Source organism: Rattus norvegicus, chromosome 9 (genome assembly GCF_036323735.1).
Source record: "Rattus norvegicus strain BN/NHsdMcwi chromosome 9, GRCr8, whole genome shotgun sequence".
In the NCBI taxonomy this organism is placed as follows: Eukaryota; Metazoa; Chordata; class Mammalia; order Rodentia; family Muridae; genus Rattus; species Rattus norvegicus.
In genome coordinates, this window is record NC_086027.1 from 42,309,192 (window position 1) to 42,326,983 (window position 17,792).

General features: G+C 35.8%; 1 protein-coding gene and 1 non-coding gene across 8 annotated transcripts in view; one reads left to right on the forward strand and one right to left on the reverse strand.

Moving 5' to 3' along the window:
- Nucleotides 1-17,792, forward strand: part of Khdrbs2 (KH RNA binding domain containing, signal transduction associated 2) — a 506,659-nt gene that overhangs the window by 366,163 nt on the left and 122,704 nt on the right. The window lies entirely within an intron of this gene.
- LOC120094876 (U7 small nuclear RNA) lies at nt 5,222-5,285 on the reverse strand. The gene has a single exon (XR_005489571.1). It is a non-coding gene; the product is annotated as a U7 small nuclear RNA (small nuclear RNA).

Here is a 17,792-nt window from a genome sequence, read left to right on the forward strand (position 1 = left end):
CTAGTTACAAACGTACACATTATCTTCTAGTTTTATACATACATGTCCATCTTCTATTTACATGCATCTTAAACTATGTCTTTTTGCGAACCAAACTCCAACTCGAAATTTATTCTCCTGGCCATAAGATATTTAGGAATTACATAATTATGACAACTGAGCCATGTTCCTGTAAGAATAGCCTAAAGCTTTAGATTTGTATGTTATGAAAAATCTGCAACAAACACTAGTCACGTCTTAAAGCAATTTAAGTTTTCTTTCGGCTAATGCTGTATAAAGAGTACCTGGACATAAATTTTAAGTTTCTTTTAAAACAGTAATGCGGTAGTTTTAATCCTTACATATTGCTATGCTTATGACATATTTACTTTTGAATTTGTTTATACTTTCATATTTAATTATTTCATATAATTTTGACTTTACCTTTTTGGCCAGCTTTTGCTTCTTTTTGTTTTACCAATATTATATCCTTGAACAGTCTTTCTTCTCCTTTCCATCTTGAACACTCAAGATTTGCTTTTTCGGTTTATTTTAGCTAGTTGCTAATAGCCACACGTTCCTATGTTTCGATTGTGTTTCCAGAAGATCTCTACTAATGACAATAACTGCTGTCATCTTCAGAATCTTACAGATGAGAAAACTAAGAAACAGAGTGTAAGAACATGCTCTCAAGCGTCAGCGTGCTCAATAACTATTCCAGTCCTAAGAATCCTAGTTCAGAATCTTTTCTTTCCCATATTACATATCATCATTGTTAATTGCATCATGGTAAGCCCATATAAAATATGTTCAATGAACACAAACTGTATGTGTTCATTTTGAGCATCATGACATAGAACCGTTATAAAGGTGCAGGACTCTTCCTCATCCTCACAGTTGAATATTCTGCATAGGTTAAAGCCAATTCAGCCCCAGTAAAACTTGTAACTGCAATTATTATCCAGAAGTCAGCCCCAACAAATCCATCGACAACTCTATTCCTGCACGTAAGACTCAGGACCATTGTGGAAGAAGGGTGTGAAAGATAGTAAGAACCAGAGAAACATGATGTCTGCTACTAGATTGCATGTCCTAGAAATGTCAGGGAAATGGTACTCATGAAGTCTCAATTAAATGCTTCCTAAACAAGGCCTGAAGAAGAACAACTAAAAGACATGCTACCATGTAAATGAGGACTTTCACAAGGTCTCAACTCTACACACCAGAGGAATTCTGATCCCTGGACAATTAAGCTTCTTCACAGAAGAGTACATCAGTTAGTTATCCAATACCAAATGGTCAGCATGGAAAACATACATGTGGGTAGCATTATACAGACTGAGAAGTTTATAATTTATATATTTATGAATGAGCCTTGTGCATGTGGTGTGTGTGTGTGTGTATCCATTCCTGGGTATGTGATTGTGTACCTGGTGTATATGTATGTGTGTATAGTAACTGTATATGTGTATCTGTGTGCGTATGCATGTGTGCCTGTGTATTTGAATATTTATGCATGCATGTTATAACAAGAGCAACAGGGGTAGAAGATGATACAGATTAGAAGGAGAAGGAAAAATGATGCGATTATATATGGATTTCAAATAATTTTAAAATGAAAGAAAACTGGGCAATTTCATTTTAAATAACATTAATTTATTTGTAATCACACAAAAATCTTAGTTTTATTTAACTAACACTTATCTTTTATGAAGCCAACTCGGAATATTGTGAAAGATTGCATAAATACATCCCAATTAAATGTTAAATGTGCACTAACAAATTTTCAGCGTCGTATTTTGCATAATTAAATAAAGCTACATTTGAGCTCCAGCTGGCAACAAATAGAAATTCATTCTTCTTCTCATTAAGATACAATGATACTGAGAAAATAATTGCTTTAAAATGGCATCCATCCTATCACCATCAGAAATGAAGCCTCTCCTAACTGCTAAATATACTAGGAATTTTCAGTAACTTACGTTTCTCAGTATTTCTGTTTTAGCCATAGACAATATAAGTTAGAGTAGAAAACAATTCAGTATTTCATACACAAATGAAAATTAACATTCTTTAACCAGCCATGTTTAACAGAGAATTTTATCTTGTAAGAATTGTAAATCATTACTTTACCCTTATCTGTTAATAGTCATTTTTTCACTTAGATTGAGATCAAAATTATTTATAACGAATGCATTAGTGTGATTCCACTAATATTTTTGCGTGCCTTTGACAGTGGTAGATTGTGTTGTGCTGTATGTACCTGTGTATTAGAATCCAGAACTATGCACAGTAACTGTGTGCTCACATGGTTTAGTACACAGACTTACTACTTAGGTTTGCTGATCTGAGTAGACCTCCTTGTAAACATGATAGCTAAAATTCCAGTCTGCTTCAAAAATCTTACATAGAAAGGTAGCAAGGACTGTAATTCCTGAAGCAGGCAAGAAAAACTTTCTCAAAGGAATCTGTATAAAATAGGAAACAGAACGTTTCTCATTCATGTTGAGAGCCATTGGGCAGCTTAGGACCCAGATCTTTGGAAAGAATTATGCACGCTTTTGATTCATCATGGCCCAGAACAATTGGCAAATTGGAAGAGAACAAAGGTAAGAACTTAATTTAAAAAAGAGAAAATGGCTTAATAAGAATATTTTTGGTGGGGAGGGTTTTATTTAGGCTTTACCCCTCCACATCATAGTCCATCATTGAAGGAATTCAGGACAGGAACTCAAACAGAACAGAACCCTGGAGGCAGGAGGTGATGCAGAAGTCATGGAGGAGTGCTGCTTACTGATTTGCTTCCCCTGGCTTGCTCAGCCTTCTTTCTTAGAGAACCCAGGACTACCAGCCAAGGGATGGCACCACCCACAATTGGCTAAGCCCTACCTCATTGATCACTAATTGAGAACATGCCTTACAGCTGGATCTCATGGAGGCATTTCCTCAACCGAGAGTCCTTCCTCTCTGATGACTAGTTTCTATCAAGTTGACACACATAACCAGCCTGCACACTGGGGCAATACTAACTAGATCTTCCTTGGCCTCTTAGAATTCACTGCAATAAATCTAGACCATGTGACAACACATCTGATCATTGGATCCAGGTTGTCTCTAAACGATTGTTAAATTATGCACCCATAAATGATGGTGATATGGTGATGATTTTTTTTTTGCCTTTTCTTTTGAAGCTGAGAGGCCTACACTGAGTAACGAACTGCATTGTATGCTTATCTTTTTATTTGATCTCTTCTTTGAGAATTTCATAAATACATGTGTAATGCATCCTGATTAATGTTTCCATTGCTTGCTCTCAACTCTCCCCCATCTTTATCAGGCTCCCACCATGAGTACCTTTCCCACATTCATGTCTTTTGGTTTTGTTTTATGATCTATTTTCTGAGCTTATCTATGACAGTGTCACCAAGGGTTTGGATCTGTCCTTTGCCACATGGTGAGTTCATCAGTTGACCCAAAACTGAAGATAATGTCTGCCCCTTGTCCCAATATCTATTAGTAGCTCATAGCTCAGCAGGGAGTTAAGGTGAACTGGCCCTTCCTTAGGCTAGCACTGACTATTAGCAGGCCTGGTCTCTAGAGCTCTATTGAAGGCAACCGTCACTGTCGGATCTGCTGCATGGGCTTCAGTCTACCCTAAGGAGAGTGAGTCCATGGTTTTCCTCTGTAATGAAAAACTAGAAGTCTTAAGACTGCAAATTATATAAAGTCTGGAATAGTGTCTGTCATGTGTGATTATTCAGAATTGCAAGAAGATTAAAAGCTGTAATTATGGTGAAAATCATAACTAATTTCATACTAGATAGAGATGGACATCTTTTGGCAATTAAATTTATTTCTAGAAATGTGCAGCGAGATAGATGAGGTCAAAGATTCATGTGCACAGATGCTCGTTACAGCAGTATTTGTAACAGTCAAGTGTTGAAAACAAACTACGTATCAAAGAAAACTAACTGGGTAAAATAAACCCTTGTGTATTTTCAACCTCACTTCCTTCCACGGCAGAAGCACTCTGAATGCGACCATCTTGTCCAGCTGCACATTATACAAAAGCAAACTGGATTGAGGCACAATTAAGATTATGTAAAATCTCTTATTTAAGATCCTGCCAGACACATAACTTTAAGCATAAGATTCAGAGCAACTATATTAAAATAAATTGATATAAAAAGAAATAATAAAATCTCTTCTAAATACTAGTTTTGCATTATGGCAGGAAATCATATTACAATAACCTACTAAATGTTAAATAATTCTGCAACAGATAATGCATTCCTAATACATATATATATGCATTTATATGTGCATGCATACAGTCGTACATGTTTGTGAATATGACTATGTCTGTCATTGTGTATGAATGTCTGTCTGTCTACATGTACGTGTGTTTGCTAAGCCATACTGAGGGTCAAAAACAATATTCAAACCCTGATACTTGCTTCTAGATTTAAGACTTGAACCCAGAAAACTGTCTATTTGAAAGACTACCCCCTCAGTTACTATTCCAGTTCAGGACCTCAACTGGGGTTTATAACAATTCAGTTATTATGATGTAAATTCTCTCCGCTCCAAATTCCTTACTTGTGAAACCTACCTAACAATTGTTCAGTCTCCTTTCTAGCAAGTTCTTTATAGGATTATGTGTGCTTTTATTTCCTAAAAATATTTGATAATATTTATCAATGATTCTATAAGATTCTAACTTAAAATTATTGTTAAAGAAAAAATATATATAATATGACCATGAATCATGAAAAAAAAAAAACTGTTTCACAGAGGGCATAGAGGATCCAATATGTTGAAGCAATAGGACCGTTTTCAATACATAACTTAATTAAGAATATCAGGTTCTTGTTTTTTAAACTCTTCATCTTCCTTACCCTAGGGGCCTCTTTCTTCATGCTGTCTTTCACATATAAGAACTAAGTAAATGAATGCTATTGAAAAGCTACTGTATAAACACCTCTTCTTGTCATAAAGTGAACTCATTATATGAGATCAGAAATCTGTTGCCAAGAACCAGCCTCAGCTTGGTTGGGGTTCTTGAGCAAGGGATGTTTGGGAGCAGCAAAAGAATTGACTTGAAGTCAATGATGGGCACAAGCTGACAGTTCTGTGGTCTGCTTGAGATAGCTCTCTAGACAGCTCTCTAGCTATAGCTCATGGGTCTTCTGACCAAAGTGAGAAAAACTGCTAAAAAAATTCCAAAAGAATTCTAATTGCTCTTGGATTTTCTGGCCAAAGTCAGAAAAACCTACTAGAAAAATTCTGAAAGAGCTGTAATAGCTCTCTGAATAACTCTTGGGTTTCCTGCTAGAGAAAATTCAAAAAGAGTTGTGTTAGGTATCTTAGAAACTTTTTGGTTTTCTGACCAAAGCCAGAAAAAGCTGCTAGAAAAATTAGCTCTCCAAGCAGTTCTAGCTCTGTCAGACCAAACCCCAGTCTATTTGTTACATATCAATACAGTCATTTACCACAGATTCCCTTTTGATTATTCCACAAGTAAGCATTTTATGACCTTATCCCCGTTATGCTTACAAAAAGACATCAAACATATATATATATATATATATATATATATATATAACACAGCAAATGAACTCAGAGATCTGCCACCTTTGTAAACACAAACAATAATCTTAACTGGGTGGGATCCCAACCTGAGACCACTACCCTCTCATCTCCTGCTGCTTCTTTATTACTTGAACCATGAGCCTTGTTTTTTAACTATTCCTTTCCCCCTAACCACTCATTAATGCAGCATCTCTGGCTTTCTAGGTCTGTGAAAGCCCTCATACAATTCATATTGCATCCTTATATTTTGCATAGTTGAGAAATTATATATTCTTGAACTTCCTTCCCACAGTCTTAAGGGATGTCCTGAAGGTCAGAGCATTAACATTTTGCTGAGGAACATTAGACACATTCTCACTTCCCAGAATCATGCTGCTCCTAATTATCATGGAGTCATTAACCTTGGCAGGGAAAACATTTCCTGAAGGAGAAGCGTGAAGTAAAATATGTACATTATTATACAAAGAAGCCTTATGCAACAGTCAACACTCATTTAGGCCCACACTATGCTGTCCCTGCTTCAGGGGTGGTAACACCTTCCTTCTACAGCCATGCAGAACTGACCTCTGTGTGTGTGTGTGTGTGTGTGTGTGTGTGTGTGTGTGTGTGTGTGTGTGTGTATGTGTGTGTGTATCCATGTATGGTGAACAATATGCATGTTGTCTTGATAAATTTTTAGCCTAGGATCTAGTTAGTAGCAAAGTAGCATTAGTTGCTGTGTCTACCTAATAATTTAATTAACAAAACCATGGGACAGAAAAATAATATAGTACTTTACCACTTTGTAAAAAGCAAATTTATCCCATGTTATAACTATTACATAGTAAAAAAATAAATGATACTTTTTATATGATGACTAGAGGTGAGGAAGGAAAGCAATAGATTTTCATTGCTGTCATTTTACAGGTTGCTTATTTTAAATACACATGAAACATAAAATAAATGATTCAAATTCTTCATTAGTGATAGAATATCGTTTAAATTTATAAAATATAAAGTATAAATGAATAAAATATAAAAATATATAAATATTTATATAAATATAAATAAATAAAATTTTATATGTGCATAAACTATATAATATATAAGTATGAATTATATAATATATAAGTATAATAAATTAAAATTTGTTATACAAATATTTATATAAATAAAAATACATATAGACAAAGAAATGTAATACTATATAATAATTAAATACATAGTAAGTAAAATATGACAATATATAGGTAAATAAAAATAAAATATATAAGCTTACAGACAGTTAATATAGTTTGTCTTTGAGTGTTCTTGATATCAATGACACAGACTCATATTTTTCTTTTTTCAGACCCAATTAAAAGACCCAATTTTATTTTCAACTTAGTGTATTTGTGAGATAAAGTCCTAAAAATTATAATGATCGCCTCTAAGATTTGTACATTCTAAAGTTATATGCAAATTTCTATTTCCCTAAAGAATGGGAATATTCCTTTCTCACATTATGCATAATCCTCTTGATGAGGTAAGAGGCAGGAGTTTTCTTTTATAAATGTGCATGTTCACACTTTTTTTACCACCCCTCCTTCGGAGCTGAGGACTGAACCCAGGGCCTTGTGCTTGCTAGGCAAGTGCTCTACCACTGAGCTAAATCCCCAGCCCCACCTCACACTTTTAAAATTTTTGCTCTTTTTTACCTTTTCCAGTTCATAGTTAACGTTTCTATTGCTGTTATGAAACACTATGACCAAAGGCAACCGAGGGAGTAGAGGATTAAGTTTGCACTTCCACACCGTCGTTCATCACTGAGATGAGTCAGGACTGGAACTCAGACAGGGTTGGAACCTGGAGGCAAGAACTGGTGCAGGGACCATGGAGAGAAGCTCCTGACTGGCTTTTTCTTCCTGACTGGCTCAGCCTGATTTCTTACAGAACCCAGAGCCACTCGCCTAGGGGTGGCTTCACTCATAATGGTGCCAGCACTAAGTGAGAAAATGGTCTACAGCCACATCTCATGGAAGTACTTTCTCAACTGAGACTCCTTTCTCTCAGGTGACTGTCGCTTACGTCAACTTGACAGAAATCCTGCCAGATCAGTTCCCAACATGTCAATTTCCTACTCTTCAAACTCATTCTCTCCAGAAATTACATGGGTCGCATTTCAACAACACTGTTCCTATTTATTTATTTCTACTGGCCATATCCCTTCTCATTTAAACCATTACCACACATCATATTTTTAATAATATATATTTAGGATGCCAAGATGTAATATGATAAAAATGATATTGTGGAGACAAAATTCCCCATGTATTTTAGAGTTCCTCGCCTGTGCTGTTTTTCTGTAGGATCGTACTTACTTACTAGTTCTAAGTGGTGGAAGTGAATGTGTCTGTGCGTTGGTTGAATGACAGATGCAGTTCTTGATGAAGATCATTAAATGGGAATAGAGAGTTTAAAGTTCTCATGCAGAGCTGGTGAGGTGATTCCGCAGGTCCAGACATTTATCATCAAGCCTGGAAACCTGAGCTCAATCTCTGATGCACACATGATGGGTAGGACTCCCACAGACTGTTCTCCAATCTCCACACCCATGGCATTGACCCAGACATACAGCGCGCCCACAGCAGCATGCACTTACACAGAGGGTAGATGTAATTTCGAACCTATCCAATCACTGTGATGATGAGAATAATAACACATTTCATATTCTGAAAGGAAGATATAGATCAGAACACAATCTTAAGATTATTGAAATGCTAAAACTCTTTAAGGATATGCTTGTCTTGAAATTAAATAATGTATAACTTAAACTTAATATAACTCTGCATCCAAATATTAATGTCATTCTAATATGAATAGCTATTTTCAAAAATTATTCCTGGCTCAGAAGCCTGCATTTATTACTGGATTTAATTTCAGGGTTATTGTTTCACAGAGCTTGTTTTTTAATTGAATAAAAAGAAACATCCTTAATTGAGACATCCTTAGTTTGGTTTTTCTAATGCTTTAATGAACTTTGGGAGTTGTGATTTAATTGCTTCAGTGATTCATATTTTATATTTTAAAGTACTAGTGTCAAGTAAGTGTAGTTTACTCTCAAAATCTATTGATAAAAAGATGACATTTTTTTCCCTAAAACATAGTAGTCCAGTTATTTATACTGTGACTAACAGCAAAGTCCAGGCAAATGTATTTTATGGTATCTCTCACCCATCTGCTCATTTTATTGTTGTATGTTAAATAACAAAGTCATTTTAATGACTAAATACATATAAAGTATCTTTAGTGAAAACAGTATACTAAAAAAAATGGATAATCTCCCCAGTTATATGATTCCATTTCAAAATAAAAATTTATTTACTTTCATAATTCAAATTTATTTTTATAAAACCTGAGAAAATAAGACTTTTAGAATACACTACATGAAATTTGATACCAGGGATTTGTGTACTGTCTTTTAGTAAGTAGATGCCCCATGCAAATCACAGACCTCAGAGAAGGGCTCAGCCTTCTGTGGAGACTGACACAGAGGGTGTGCACTGCCTGAAACTGCATGTGCTGGCCGTAATGGAGGAGGTGTACCTGGTTAAGGAAAGAAGAGGCATCCTAGAAGAAGCAGCCATGAAGATGCTCAGGGAATAAATATGATTTTATTAAGATGAAGACCAAACATTCCATTCTCTTTAATAAATACATTTCAGCCTCTTCCAAATAGTCTATAAAAGCTTAGTGTACATATAACTGAACATCACTGCATTTGCATTAATAATGGAATTCAGCATGTGCTTCCACAGAGCTCTAAGATTATCCAGTGGCCGGTCTGATTTCATTTGCCTTTATAGCTACGGTAATGAGTTCAACTGAATATACAACCAGAATAGCATTGCTAAGATAAAAATGAGAATATTCATTTATTTTACTAAAATTCTTCCATGACCTTCCACTTACTGAATAAGTCTTGAACAGCTGTTTTTGCAAGACCTTCTCTTGCAAATATTTTGTTTCATGTCTCTCGATAATGACTGTAATCTCATTATTAAAGTCATTATTAATAACTAGAAACATTATTAATGTTTTGATTAGCTTATCTCTTACACTGAAATAAAATCCTCCTCCCTCTAACTGTAGAAATATATTATCATTACCTTTGTACTCCTGACCCTTCTGTTACAACTTTATGTAAGGTATACTTACGTCAAGAGGAAATGTAATAATTATTCAGCCATAAAGAAAAAAAAATGAAGGCTGAAGACCTAATTCTTATAAATAAATTATTCATAGCCAATGCAATTTTTCTCTTTTCTGAACTTTAGTAGTTGAAGCAATTGTGCTCTTTCATGCCCTTGACGTCAAATTCCTCATGCATATGTTTGCCATAGTTCTAAGACTAAGACTTCCTTAGTCTTTAGCAATAGATCTGGTCATGTGACTTGTTCTATCCAATACAATCTAGTGTAAATAAAGTGAAGACTATCTTAACTCCTGCATTCTTCCTCCTCTGTCTCTCTCAAGGCCAACAGACTGTGGCCTGAAAAGCTATCTAATCCAAGACACCCAGAGACAAGTGGGCCAACCTGGATTTGTCCAAACATATATAAAACTAGATACATATATGAATAGTATGAACCTATATTTTCCCATGAGAGAGGACTTTTTGCATTTTCTCTACACTAGTAGCTAATAATCTGAGCATGAACTTTGCCATTGTCCTAATCAGTACATATTCTCTGAAGAGAAAGCCTATTTTAATTCATTTGAGATTGGTTTGTTGAAAGTCATATTTATTCAAATAGTTAAGGTTGAACCATCATAAAATTAATTCCCTTGGGACTACAGATATAATAACATAGATGATAGATAGATTAGATAGATAGATAGATAGATAGATAGATAGATAGATAGATAGATAGATAGATACATACATACATACATACATACATACATACATACACGATACAAAGATATATCTTACTCTCAGCCACCCTACCTAATAGCAGACACATCTGATAAGACAAGAGCTAAACCAGCCACTGCCTTACTTGAACAACAACTCCACTGCTATGGAAACTGAGTCTATGGATAGATGCCTTACTGCCTAGAAGGTAACTTACCAGCAAGTCAAGGTGCTATAAGTCAGTCAGCACAGTCAATACCAGGCAGACTGATTTCCTTGCCAATGACAAACTGGATTTTCAGCTGTAAAACTCCAACCCTAAACAAAACTAGGACTCCGGCTTCTTTGTTCCCTAGTAGAGTTACATTTAAAGTACAGGAAACAGCTGATAGGGGTTTACCCAGCACCAGGGATAAATCTACATTTTATCTTTGCAGGTAAGGTTCAGGGATTACAGCAGGAAATGGGGAAGAAAAATCTGGAAGACATAGAGGGTTAGGAAATCTGCCCACAGGGCATCTTCTTCATTGCTTGCCTCAATACTAGTACTTCAATAAGATGGGACCAAGGACAATACCAATAGATATGCTAATGTAGGAGGGGGGGAGTCATGGGGGCGGGTCCCAACCCTAGACAAAGAGTAAGGGGCAACTTAGGAATGCTGTTCACAAGAAGTAGTCTGTTGTGAATATGTATAACTATAGGGGTGAGGGGAAGGACAGGAGGAAGAGGCAGAGCTTGGGAGAAGGAGGAGGGAGGGAAGGAAAGATTATGAAGAGAAATGATATCCTTTTATTTCAATTTTTTAAAATTCATTATTATTATTATTATTATTATTATTATTATTATTATTATTTAGAAAAAAGTATCCTCTTCCTAACATTGCCTGATATAATATTTTTGATTTGGCACATATTTTAAGAACTCAAGGTCATGCAGACTCTTCCCCGCCATCATTCATTTACCTTCCTTTCCTGTCAAAGCTGTCAGTGTGAGAAAAGCGTAGGCAAGCGTCCATCTGTATCCAGAACTTCGGTTGCAGCAATCGCCCTCCAGACTTTAATGGAGAAAGCAGAATGACTGAGAAATTCTAACTGGAAAATACTAATTTCATTTCATTTGTTATTTTCTTTTACTTTGATGAATAAATTTAATAACAATTGTGGAAGTGCATATCTATACCTAAGGATCTTCTCAAGCAAATTTATACAAAAAATTATTATACTGAATTTGAAGGTTGTAAAATTTATCGATTTACTACAAGACAAAACTTCACTGTTTAAAGTTATCAGTGATGTTTATGCTTTAAATAAAGAGTACAGTTTGTGGCCCCAATGATGCTTTAAAGAATAACCTGTAATTAAACAGAAGTGTAGACTTTTGCAATGTTCTACATAACGAAATAAATGACTCCTACCAAATTGGACTGGAAAATACATTTTTTTCTTTGAAATAATCTAAAATTTTAATTCTATTGATAAATATCATTTACAGTATATTGTATAACAATTTTCTTTAACAAAAAATATCCAAATCCTTTAAATATGGTGGTAGATGCAGTTAGTAATATGAATATAAATATTTGTATTTTTGGTTTCTGTTATTCATATATTGGAAAATAATTCTGTCTAACATGGAGTCAAGAATTACTATAAGGATAGTTTACATACATATCTTAGAACTCAAACTACTTTTGTTGTGTAGAAGCAGACTGAAAGAGACGTTAGGACTTAATAATTAAATATGATTAAACATTCTTTTGGCGGGGTCACTGATTTTCAAGTACAGGCCAGTGGGTTATACAACTTGGGTTATATCAGTTTAGAAGTTCATAACCTTCTGTCGTAAAGGAAATTGAGAAAGACCATTTATGCCTCATAAATGAGGTGGATGCTTTCCAGGCATGAAGACAGTTCTGATGAAACGTAACTTGTCAAACAGAAATGACCACCACAGAGTAGTCCGTGATGCAAGCAGCTTGCATCTTATATGGACAACAGCGGTTAACAACACTCATGGGTGTGCTTATGTCGATACCACCAGGCAAGAATTAGACCATCACCACAATTATTGAGTCTGATTTGAAGAAACCTTTATTAAATACTGGCCAGGGCCATGTACACCAGCCAGGTTTGTATCGAGGATTCCCATAGCATGATATAGCAGAATTAATCAGAGGCTTATAAAAGGCAAAACCCATAGTCTGAGTACTTCCCACTTTTATCTCAGTCAGAGACAAAGATACATTGGGATGTCTTCCTGCCTGTCAGCAAGAGCGCGCCCTGTGCAGTTGGGGCAAGCAAGCTTGGTCACAGAAGAAAAAATACAAGGTGGCTTATCTTTTTTAAAAATTTATTTTTCTTGGATATTTTATGTATTTACACTTCAAATGTTATCCCCTTTCTTCCCTCTTCCATACCCCCTCCTCCTCCCCCTTCTTCTGTCTTTGGGCAAGTTGAACTTACAGGTGAGAGGCATTTTTGTTTTATAGATCACTTAAGCACAGTAATTTAAATGAGGGACTATATTAAAGGGTCACAGTGTTAGGAAGGTTGAGAACCACGGCTGTAGGTAATCTCAGCTGCTCTGAGCTCAAGATGGCAATGGCTATTCATGCATGAACATTCCATTCCTTCTTCTACCTTTTATATCTTTTATGATCCTTATCCTATAATGTTCCTTGAGCTTTAAAAACTTCAATAATCATTGATTTTCTTTCATTGCTGGCTAATACTTGAGCCACTCTGTCAGAGCAGGAGTCATTTATTCTGAATACTTTGCCCAGTTGTAAGTCCTGAAGATAACCTACAAAAGCAGTAATCTGTAGAATAAATAGGAATGTTTAGAAGTTATTTAATAGGGTGGAAAAAACAATAGGAATAATATCTCCACTAGGGCCTATATCTTCCCTAGCCATAAGATTCTATCCTGGTTTACAGTACAAAACGCAGATTCCTTTCTTTGCAATGTCACTTCAGTCCAATTGTAAACCCAAGCTGTTAACATCCATCACAGCTATTGTGAGACATTATTCCTGGGAGATATGAACAAATGTCTTGTAACTCCAGGTAGGAAATTTACCATAAATTACTTTCCCAGTTGGTGAATTAATGAGTATTTTGGGATTTCTTACAAGTATATGAGTTAGGGACTGTTTCCAGAAACATAAATGACTAAATGACACTGGCATCACTGGAAGCCCACCCCAATGTAGGTGACAACTTATAAAAGATGGAAACCTGGAGCAACCTGTATAACATATGGACAGCTCAACAGATTGGACATCAGGAAGCTCAGATGGTCTGAGGCTTTTCCAGACAGCAGATGGGTCGGAGAGTTTCCCTCAGAAGATATATATATATATATATATATATATATATATATATATATATATATATATATATATATATATATATCTCACACATACATACACATGCTTGGGGAGGGAAGGTCTACAAAAATCTTTCAGTTTCAGGGACTTCCTGAAGCTATTAAATCAATCATTTACTTCCTATGCTTTAGTAAATCCCACTGGAGGATAGAATGTTTTACCTCACTTTAAAATACCCTGGGTCTTAGCAAATTTCCATCTAAGATGAAATAATACATCTTGCAGGAAAATGCTATAAGACATAGCTGTGTTTGTTGTACCAATATATGTATCTTGCCTGGCGAAAGACTTCTGGGTTAGAAATATTCCGACATAAGTAGTTAATAGTAGAAAAAAGAAAGTCTAAATAAATATGTGTTGAAGACTTTTTAATTTCATTAAAATTCCATAAGATAGATACTGCATTATATATTAAAATGTGTTATATGAATTAATATATTTTAGTCTCCGGGGGACAGCAGGATGAAGGGATAACTCAAATGCTTGCCAATATCCCCAGATGCCAAGTAAGCAAAGTACCTACTTTCGATTCTCAAAGTATTTACACGCTTGAGTGTATACCACTGAGCTGGTTAGCAGGAAAGGAGATGTCACTATGGAGACGAGCTTGACACAATGGTGATCAGCCAGGAAATAAGTAGCAGGTTGTTGTGGAAATATAGTCCCAGAAGCAAGAGCCAAGTTGAAAAGGGGTTGAAGTCAAGGCAAATGAATTTGTTCTTTACAAGTATTTAAGCCATCTTGTATAATATCTTAGCCTTTAAACTCACTGAGCGTTGATAGTAAAGATACAGTCTAATTCCCATTGATATGGCATGACATGCCCCAGCAGCATTGATGGTAGAGGGAAAGAAGGAATCGATGGAGATGAATAGGCATGAGTATGTGGTCAGATTACACAGTTCTAACGTGAAGGATTTGAGAGATAACGTATGACTTCGGGACACTTATAGCAATTGCTGGTCAGGCTGTCGCATCCAAGGGTCTGTCTTTGGAGCTTGTCATTTTATTGGCTTTGCCCATTCATTTTCACATTTGCTATGCACTATGTTTTTGACGACGGTTAAATCCTAGAATGTGCTGTGATTTGAGTAAATGTAAGTAGGGTCTTAGGGAGATTCTTGTCTCTCTGGGTTGTTGAGTTGCTTGTTTGTTTGTTTGTTTGTTTGTTCTATCTTACACTTTAGAGAAGAACGCATTTAGTTGGGTAATAGTGAGGGTATGACGTCAAAAGTGTGCAGTCTTTTTTTTTTTTTTTTTGGTTCTTTTTTTCGGAGCTGGGGACCGAACCCAGGGCCTTGCGCTTCCTAGGTAAGCGCTCTACCACTGAGCTAAATCCCCAGCCCGCAAAGTCTTACACAAGTAAGTACAGCAGGTAGTTTCCCCAGCCCATGTGACTTAGATAAACACACTGCTTAGTCTCTGGACTCAAATAAATCCTATGTTTCTTGCAGCTGCTATGCATATATTTTGGTAGCTGCTCTTACTTCAGAGACAAACTCCACGAGAACACTTTTAAACTGACATAAAAGTAAATGCTTATAATTATCTTACATTTATGGGTTGTTTCTATTGGCCACTAGGTAGAGTAGGACCTGAATCATGTACTGTTGTTATGACTGCTCCTAAATGAAGAAGGCAGAGGCATACAATTCCTTTGAAGTCCCCATCACCAGATAACACAGGCATCCTAGGCAATTTTCACCATATATGCATCTGTCATGAGACTTCCACTGGTTCCTCCCTTTTAAATTCAGCTGTATTCTCCCCCAGGTGAAAACAAGTGCTATTCCCAAGGGTTTCCCAGGGCCAACTGGCACACTCTGTGTTCATGTTTATTTGAAGAATTTTGCTTCATCCTTTTTTGTCCTCTTTTGTTTAGACTTTCTTCCCAAAGTAAACCACTGGGGACAGGAAGAGAGTGATGTAACATGATGGAATTCAAACCAAGTCTTCCAAAGTTGTCATCTAACACCTACAAGTACCATGACCTATGCACACCAACACTACACATTATATAGTATATATATATATATATGTATATATATATACATATATATACATACACACACACACACACACGGGTAGAGAGAATTTGATTATATATATCAATAGTTTATGCATCTGGAAGATAAAAATGAATAAACACTCATTTTATAAGTTTTATATTTGATTAACAAGAAAGTGTTGTTTGCTATCAGACTAAATTAAAATGTATGAAACTTTCAAAGTGTTTTTTTAAAAACGTGTTATGTACATGATCATGTCTCCTCATTATCAGTAAAACAGACAAAAGATGTTGAAGTGAAAAGTTCAAGGGTTTCAGCAATATAATCAATCCTTAAATTACCCAAGAACACGGTGCTTGGTTTGAGCTCAAAAGCATGCATATTCCTTCTAAATTCTCTGGTGGCTTAGTCAAAACTTAAAATACTAAGTTCACTCATTTTCAGTTTTCTGTTGATAACTAATAAATGACTTTTTGAAGGTTATTACATTTAATGACTGTTTACTTAATCTGAATTTTTGAATCTTAATGTAGATTTCAGCTTGGTTATTTGTTTTTTTTAATATAGTAAGGTACACTAATATGATACAGAAATGTGAATCACTAGGAAGTGTTTATTTAACTAGTTGTGAAAAAATTCATGAGGTATCATTCTCTTTAAAGGGCAATCATAAAATGACTTAAACTCTTTTTATCATGGGAGTCTGAAATAATTTTCTCCTCGCAGACTTAAGAGACAGCAACACTGTCACTGGTTTAATTTTGATGCTACATGGCTCTAATTGCAAGACAGCATACACCTTTGAATTACACAGCATGGAAATTCAGTCCACTTTCAACTGCAAAAGGGAGAATCCTATTAACCCAATATTTCCTGTCTTGATGATGATTTTGTCTAATTTATGATTTCATACGTATTTCTTCTGTTTTTGGAGCTTATAGCTTCTGTTTCTCTTCTCTGTCACAATGAGCCTCATGAATATTGGACAAGTACTCCGCCACTGTTCTATGCCCCAGCCTTGGTGTGAACTTGGTTGGAAACTCATATTTTCTGCCAGTCAGTACGGATTCTGCAGGAAATTTTGGACTTCCATCCTGTCTACATTGAAAGCGATATTTTGAATTCTTCACAATAAATTCTAGGACCTGCATATACTGTCCACAGTGTAAAAGCTAAATAACAACAATACTAGAAATCAAGGTATTAATACATAGAAGCTAATACTGAGTTATTTATATATATATCAATGGCAGAAAACTTGCCCGGTATCACAAAATGTGTGTAAACATTTGTTAGCCGTTTATCCAAGTAATCTATAATATTAACTGCAACTGTTTGGACTTTCTATAAGCCACACCATCCCAATGATGACACAGAGACCTTTCGTTAATTAAGAAAACTTGGCCTTAGCAGCCTCTCAACTAGCTCCTCTGTGGAAACTGTTGAGCTAGTTCTCGGACTACCACAGTTCTTGTTAGTTCCCTCTCATATGAATCCCAGTCTTCTTCAGCGTTCCAAGACGAATCATTTGCCGCTCTACTAGAATCCTCTCTCTTCTAGATGCTCCCACCTTCTAAACCTGCCTCCGCTCATTGACCATAGGATTGCTTTGCTCTGCTGTGTTTTGCTTTACTCATATGCGAGGCTTCCATACAGTGCACAAGCTCTCATCTCAGTAATTAACAGAGCCCTTTCTGTGAGCAGAGTCAGGGAGATACACTAGAGAGCAGAACAGAAGACAAATACCAGCTGCCTTGAGATTCAGTTCCTTTTATTTACAACCCTATTCTTAGAGGTCCCTTTGATTTTTTATTCCAGCTTGGTTTCTAGTCTTTCTTTTGTTCTGGTGGATGTCACAGACAATGACAGAATTGTGAAAAGAAGGAGCTCACGTTGCTATGTATTAGAAAGACTGGTTTGCTACACAGGGCAGAGTAGATCACAG